General features: G+C 42.6%; 1 pseudogene; it reads right to left on the bottom strand.

Moving 5' to 3' along the window:
* Positions 1 to 801: 801 nt before the first annotated feature.
* LOC107525976 (keratin, type I cytoskeletal 18 pseudogene) lies at positions 802 to 2,032 on the bottom strand (annotated as a pseudogene).
* Between the last annotated feature and the right edge of the window lie 5,964 nt (positions 2,033 to 7,996).

Below are 7,996 nucleotides of genomic sequence, written 5' to 3'. Positions count from 1 at the left end.
ATCGACCTAGGATCCAGGAGATTGAAGTTCGATTCCGGGTCAGGGCACATGCCCGGGTTGTGGGCTCGATCCCCAGCAGGGGATGTGCAGGAGGCAGCCCATCAGTGACTCTCTCATCACTGATGTTTCTATCTCTCTCTCCCTCTCCCTTCCTCTCTCTGAAATCAATAAAGATATATTTAAAATAAATAAAGAAAGAAGGTGTAGGCCTGGGTTGTGACTACCTACCATGACCTGTCCAGTTAGGAATTAATGATTTATCACAGCACCACTCTTTCATCTACAGAATTTACTGTATTAAATAGAAAACCACAAGCCCCAAATGGTGTCCCTCGTGCTGAAAGCCCATGATACCAAACCTAAATACCTGATCTAGTTGTAGTTCAGCTTCTCCCAGAAACATGACCAATTAGCCTGGAATTTCCTGATCAACACTAGTGGAGTCATCTGCCTGAGAAGACCCCTATCAGGGGTCCTACCTGAAACAATCCACTCTTAATTTCTTAGTCCCACCTTCTTTCTGCCTATAAAAACCTTCCATTTTGCACAGCTCATCAGAGCCCCCTTCTAGTTGCTAGATGGGATGCTGCCTGATTCATGAATCACTTAATGAATCCAATTAAATATTTAAATTTACTAGGTTGAATTTTATTTAACAACTGTAAGCTATTTTTCAAAGATTATGAAATGTCTTGTATGGGGAAAAGGAAGAAAAACTACTGGAATTTACTTTTTAATGTTCAAAGGCCTCTGAACTTTTTGTTGACCTCCCGCCCCAAAGGATGTTCCAACCCTTCTGCTTTAATGCCTCAGGACTTTGGTGTCGTTGACCTCAGACACCACTTTGCCATCCACAGTCCTGCAGGTGGTAGTCTTTTGGATGGGTGGAATGGAGTTGGTGTTGTCCAGGGCGTCACTAAGATTGAAGTCTTCTTCCAGCAGGTGGATGTTGGTGGTGATCTCAGCCTCCAGCTTGACTTTGATGCTCACCAAGGCCTCCTGCTCCTTGGCCTGGAGCTGCCCCTCCGCCCGGGTCTGGGCCAGCTCTCACTCCAGATGAAGCAGTATCCCATTGAGCTGTTCCATCTGATGGCACAGGGCATCTCCACCTCCCTCAGGCTGGTCTCCAAGCTGGTCTTCAGATTTCTCATAGAGTCCAGGTTCATTTCCAAGGACTGGACCATACATTTCAGTCCTATGAGTGTCATCTCAGCAGCCCCTATCTCAGTGGTCTGCTGGGACCAGTGCTTGTCTAGCTCCCCTCAGTTCTTCAGAGCCAGCTCATCATACTGGGTATCCGCCATGATCTTGCTGAAGCCCTGAGATTTGGGACATCCAACTCCACAGCCAGCCCAGAGTTGGCAATCTGGTTTTGTGACCATTCACTTCCTCCCCATGGTTCTTCATGAAGAGCAGCGACTCCTTGAGAGCCTTGATCTCTGTCTCCAGCTGCAGTTGAGTGATATTGGTGTCATCAATGACCTTTCAGAGCCCACTGTTGTCACTCTCCATAGGCTGGCGCATGGCCAGCTCTGTCTTGTACTTGACTCTGAAGTCATCAGCAGCAAGAAGGGCATTTTCAATGTGCAGAATGACGTGGGCATTGTCCACAGGACTTGCAAGGATTTAAGCCCTCAGGTCCTTAATAATCTTGAAATAATGCTCCCAGTCTGGAGTCCCTTCTTCTCCAGGTGTTCCAAGATGTTGCTCTGCAGTCTCCAATTTTCAGCCTCCAGGCTCCTCACTCTCTCCATGTAGGAAGTCAGGGGGTCATTCAGGCATTTCATTGTCTCCTCACTCTGGATGTCCCCTGTGCCTGCCAGACCCCCAGCCATCCCTGCAGCCAGGACCCTGGACTCCCAGCTGGCCTGCACCCTGGTGGAGTGGAATGTGGAGATCCAGGACCTTGAGCCTCCAGCACCTGCCTAGATGCTGGCCTTCTTGCTGTCCGTCCCAGCCTGGTGCTGGCCAACTACATGGATCCCAAGGTCTGGTAGTTTGTGGAGAATCTGGAACAAGTAGTGAAGCTCATGTTGTTCAGGGAGGAAGGCAAGAGGCCAAGACTCAGGTTCAAGCCGCAGTAGGGAAAAAACTACTAGATTTTTCTAAATTTCATTTTGAAATAATTTGAGATTTAAAGACAATTTGCAAAAATAGCACAAAGAATTTCCATGTACCCTTCTCTGAGATCCTGTAAATGTTAACATTTTCCCACACTGGTTTTGTTATTCTCTCTCTCACTGTTTTAAGTCACTCAGTACTGTGTCTGAGTTCAACATGTTTTCTTTCCAACCACTTCCTTCATGTGAACTGGGATGTTCTCTGTGCTACTTATTTTCTATAATTTACAGCTCAGCATATGCTTTAAACACACACACACACACATTTGTAGTTAATCAAAGTGATACATACAATTGGTCAAGAAGTGAAATAGAAAAGATGATCTTTCAGTGGAAAGCCACAGTTTCACCCTCAGCTCTGCTCCTCAGAGGTAACATCTTTTAAACAATCTTTTCTTGTTTTGGGTTCTCCTCAGACTGACACATCTCTAAATAATCTGCTTCTACTTCTTACTAATCAACTTTGGACATTTAGTTTTAACTTTCTACTAAGCAAGAAAAGAATTTAGCCCATTTCCTCCCTCTCTGCCATTGTGACATCACTATTCTTAGTTCTTCCACTGGTCCCCTCTGTATCTTCTTTTTTTTTTCTTTCTTTTTTCTTTAACATATCTTTATTGATTTCAGAGAGAAGAAGGGAAATGGGGAGAGACAGAAACATCAGTGAGAGAGTCACTGGTCAGCTGCCTCCTGCAGGCCCCCTGTTGGGGATTGAGCCCGAAACTCAGGCATGTGCCCTGAACGGGAATCAAACCTGTAACCTCCTGGATCAAAGGTCGACGCTCAACCGCTGAGCAACACTGGCTGGACTGTCCCCTCTGTATCTTAAGTCAATATATTTAAGTCTCAACTTTTGTTTCAGCCACCGTAGACAGTCACCCGATGTCCCACTCTGTAAGCCAGGGATATTAGCACTCGAATTCCTTCCCCTCTTCCCCTCATCTAAAGGCCATTCCTTTACTTTCACATGATCAATTTTATAACACTTTCATTCTGTTCTATAACCACCATTCTAATGTCCATAATTTGTTGATGAGTTCATCCTACAAGATGGAAAACTAATGAGAATTGGATTTCCATGACGATGGGACCATGGGCCACTGCAGAGCAAGCAGCGTGCTAGGACTCATGGCAAGGCCAGGGCCATGACCACCTGTCACTTAGTGGAGATCGTTTCCCATGTCAAATAAAAATGGGAATTCTACCTTTTTTCTCCACAGAATCCCTTAATCACATCTGCATGTTTTTCCAACTTTCGCTCCCACCTGATCGGTCACTGTCCTGGTGTCCACGTTTAGTCTCTGGCATTTTCTCAGGTTGTGAGAGCGTGTGGGAACCCCCGAAGTCCCTGAATGTGCTGCTCCAGTTCTCCCTAGAAAATGTACTCACTTTCTTTAGAGCAGCCTTCCATTTTAATTCGTTGCCAAGAATGAAACAAATTCAGGAGATTTCACATAAATTCTAGATTTCTGTCTTCTACGGAAAAGTTACAAGATTGGGTGACTCTGGACCGGAATGCAGCAGTGACTGGGCTGTGGCGCGACAATACCGGCCCTCTTCCTTTCAGCTGCCTGGGCTCTGTGGAAAGGGTTCTCAGCACTTGAAATGGGCTTGCACTCGATCTCCTTGGCTCCAGCCCCACGTCGCACCTCTGCCCTGAAGTCTCCAGGTCCCAGGGGACACTCTAGGGCATAGCCCATCCTCCTGTTCTCTCCTTTGCTACTCGCTCAGTGTGTGGTCCAGACCAGAGCAGCCTCGGCGGCATCACCTGGGAGCTTGTTAGAGACGCAGAACCTTGTGCCTACCCTGAACCTATTGAATTATATTCTGCAGTTCAATGAGATTTCTCGGTGATTCGTAGGCCAATTAAGAAAAGAAGTGATCTAGGCTATAGTTTTCCTGCCTTGTTTCATTGGGGATTTCCCCCTCTCCCGCCCCCTAAATTTATTAAATTCTCTCATGCACGGATATCTCTCACCCCTTTCACTTCATTATCGATCTTGTGAATTTATCTACTTTTCCTATTATTTAATGGGATCTCTAGAGGCAAAGGGAAAAAAATTCTGTGTGGTCAGTAATTCAGCAGTTTGACAGGTTTCAGACACAAGTCCTAGGACACTAGAGCAACAAAAAATTTTGCCATGTCCTGTTTCTGTTTTGTTAGTTTGTGTTTTACAGCTGTCCTCTCAATAAGAGCACGGCTGTGGAAGATATAACAGATGCTTATGATCTTGATGGAATGATTCTTCATGTGGGAGTTTCCTGATGCCCTTGGGTTGATATTTTACACACGGAAAGCTCAGAGTCGCTGCCACCTATAAGACTGGCAGCCACCATTCTGCCAGAAGCCACAGCATTTAAAAGTCAAATTGGAAATTAAAATTGAGGGAGAGGAAGAAACTTTCCTCTACTGTAAGGTTCTTTTGACTGGCCTAAGAATCAAACAAACATGAAACAGATTAGCAAGAGAAAATAACCAAATTTAATACATACATATGTTTGGAAACCCGAACACATGAGAGAGTAGAGGCCCCCACACACATGAGAGGTTAAGAGACAGAAAGGGCAAATGGGGTATTATATGACACTCCTAGCTAGGGGTGAGGTAAGGCACCTTGAGGCTTCAGAAGGTCGTTGCAGGGAGAGCACATGTTCAGTAATTAGTAGTTTGTCCTGCCATATAGATAATCTCTGATCATGCCCTTTTATGAGTAAGGCCTCTAATCTACATTTCTCTAGATAGTTAAGTTTCTCTTAAGCCCACAGGGTCTCAGTTGCCTGTAGCTCAAAATAATCTGCATATCACTAAGGTACATCTTGGGGTGGCTCTTTCTGAACCCTACACAGTAAAGACAAAGGGAATGGAACAGCTTAGCAGAGCAACACAGAACCATGTTTCTTTTTCTTTTTCTTTTTAGCATCACAACTGCTATTGTACATTTGTCCCAGACAGTCATCCAAGTATTTGTGGAAATTAACTGCAATGTTATGAATGTTTCACAGATGGATGAATCAAAGCTGATGAGAAAACAAACTGGTTCTGACCTTTTCACCATTTTGGAGATGAATTTTATCTGGCTGAATATAAGTATTTTCAATCAGAAACTAAATACCCAATTAAAAGTGGTTTGAATGGGTGGTTCTCAAAATTTCCTGCACATGGAAATTGCTTGAGAAACCTGGCTTCTCTCTGGCAAGATCGGATTTCATTGGTCTGGGCTGTGGCCTAGGCATTGAGAGAGAACCACTGGCTTACCCAATGCAGATACTAACTATTCCACTCAACCAGAAGCCTGGTGGTGGTATTGTAGGCACTGTTCGGGACTCAGTAATGTCATCAAGGACCCAGGCTTTTCAACCTTTTCCTTAGTTATTCTTAGCATGTTGGCAGTGTCTCCACTCTCAGACACAGATGGCTGTTGTAGCTCCAAGTTCAAAACCACCACTTCCTTTCACTTTTCTTTGTCAATGGAAAAAACTTCCTAGGAATCCCCACTCCTACCTCAGAAATTTCTCCTTTATTTCATTGGCTAGAACACAGCCACCCATAGACCAGCTGCTGACAAAGAAGAATGGTTTATATCAATTACCACGTTACTGTTACAAAACAAAATGAAGGTTCCATTAAACTAAATAAAAAGAGGGGAATGGATATCAGGTGAGCAGCCAACAGCATCTGTCTCTGTAACCCTGTTACACAAAACAAATCAGCAATAACTCATCATTAACTTGTGGGACATCATCGGGCTCCACTGGATCTGATATTAGTTTATTTTCTTTTTTGAGCAGTTCTAACTATTTGTAAGGAGTATGATTTTGTGACTTTAATTTTTTCTTAGAGGTCTTCCAAAGAACAAAGAAAAAATTTAATTTAAAAATAGGATAAAATTCATTCCATCTTGGTGATTAATATGTGGATCCATTGACACTTTCATAAATCTAAGATGCATTATGGGAGCTTACTGATCTTACTTTCCCTACTTCATGCTTTGCCATTTCATCGTTTAAGAAATTATTTTACCATATTCTTACATTTTCCCCGGCTACATTTAAAAATGGATAATTAAATAATGGGAAAATAAAAAATAATGGAATCACCTAAAAGGATGATTCAATGGTAAGAAAATAAAATTTTATATCCTTCAGTTTTCTTATTGCACTGCCTAAAGTATTGCATTAGTTTCCAAGAAGGAATAAAAGCCTTGAGGAACTATTTTTATAGTTTAAGATTTCCTAGAACAAGTTAAGAATTCAGAATTTTTCATTTTCCATCCATAGTGGTCAAGGAAAGGGAATTGGCAGGATGATGTTTTAAAATTATTGGATGAATCAGAAGATAAGTGCAAAGAGACAGATACCAACAGTGTAGACTCTAATAATGATGGTGGAATTACTCATATAAATGAAACCTGATTATGAGTTTTCAGCTGATATTGTAGAGAATTCTCTCAAACCCAAGAATCAATAAGTGATCTGTGTATTTCTAAGGACAAAAGGGAAGGTAGAACTTTTCATCCTGTTAGTCATTCAACAGGAAGCGCATCATCACCCACTTTTTCCTTTTTGAATCCTCACACGGGGATATTTTTTCCATTGCTTTCCAGAGAGAGTGGAAGGGAGAGTGAGAGAGAGACGCTGATGTGAGAGAGGGCATGTGAGGTGCATGCCCTTGAATGGAGTCGAACCCAAGACCCTTCAGCCCACAGGCCAAAGCTCTATCCACTGAGCTGACCAGCTAGGGCATCACCCAATATTTTTGACAAGAACCTGGACCATCTTGTTTTGCTGAAAGGATGTATAATGCTGTTCTTTAATCTTTTTTTGTTTGTGTGCCAATGCTTATTTGATGGTTTGCTATGTTTAAATTCTTGTTAGCATTTCTAATACATTTTTCCTTACTATCCCTTTAGTCTTTGGAAATTCATCGTCAAATGACTTCAAAATGGTGAGAAGTGTTTTTGTTGCTACATGGACAAAGGTCACTGAGATTACCCAATTGTGAGCTCAGAATCCTCTATCAGTGTCAACAAGAGAAACATATTGATTATCTTGTTTAGGAGAGGCACTGTGCCGTGCTCTGAAGGTACAAAAAAAACAAAACAACCTACCAAAAAACAAAACAAAAAAGAAAGAAGAAAAAAACCCCCAGGTCTGCTCTAAAAGAGCTTATAGCCCTGTTGGGAGTCAGGAATATAACTTCTCTCCCGTTAGCTACAAACGCCATGTTAGAGTTTTCACCACCAGCTGTAGGGTACCCTCCTAACCCCCAGCTTTCCCCAGTGTTAACATCTTACGTAACTGTAGTAGAACAGCAAAACCAAGAAACCGACTCTGGAACAATCCACACAACTTATTCAGGTTTTACCAGTACACACGTGTGTGTGTGTGTGTGTGTGTGTGTGTGTGTGTGTGTGTGTCTACACAATGTTATCACTCGGAAAGCTTTATGAAACCACCACCACCATCAAGAGTCTCAGCTGTACCATCATAAGACTTGCTCGTCTCACTTTTATAGTCATATTGGTCCCCTTCCCATCTTTAACTCTGGTAGCCATGAATCTGCTCCCCATCTCTCTACTATTTCATGGATGTTATATAAGTAGAATAATGCAGTGGATTGGAATCAAAATATCATTTAGAGATTGGCTTTTTTCACTCAGGTTAATCCAAATTGTTGCATGTATCAAGTTTGTTCCTTTTTATTACTAAGTGGTGCGCCACGGTGTAAACGTGACCTAGTCTGTTTAACCATTCAGGTATTGAGGGACATTTGGGTAGTTTCCAATTTGGGGCACTTAAGAATAAGGCTGCCATGAACATTCAAGTACAAGTTCCTGTGTGACAGTAAGTTTCCATTTATCTGCGATAAGCGCCTA

This window comes from Miniopterus natalensis, chromosome 1 (assembly GCF_054644295.1).
Source record: "Miniopterus natalensis isolate mMinNat1 chromosome 1, mMinNat1.hap1, whole genome shotgun sequence".
NCBI classification, from domain to species: Eukaryota; Metazoa; Chordata; class Mammalia; order Chiroptera; family Miniopteridae; genus Miniopterus; species Miniopterus natalensis.
The sequence above is the reverse complement of the archived record's forward strand: the minus strand, read 5'-3'. Positions and strand labels throughout refer to the sequence as shown.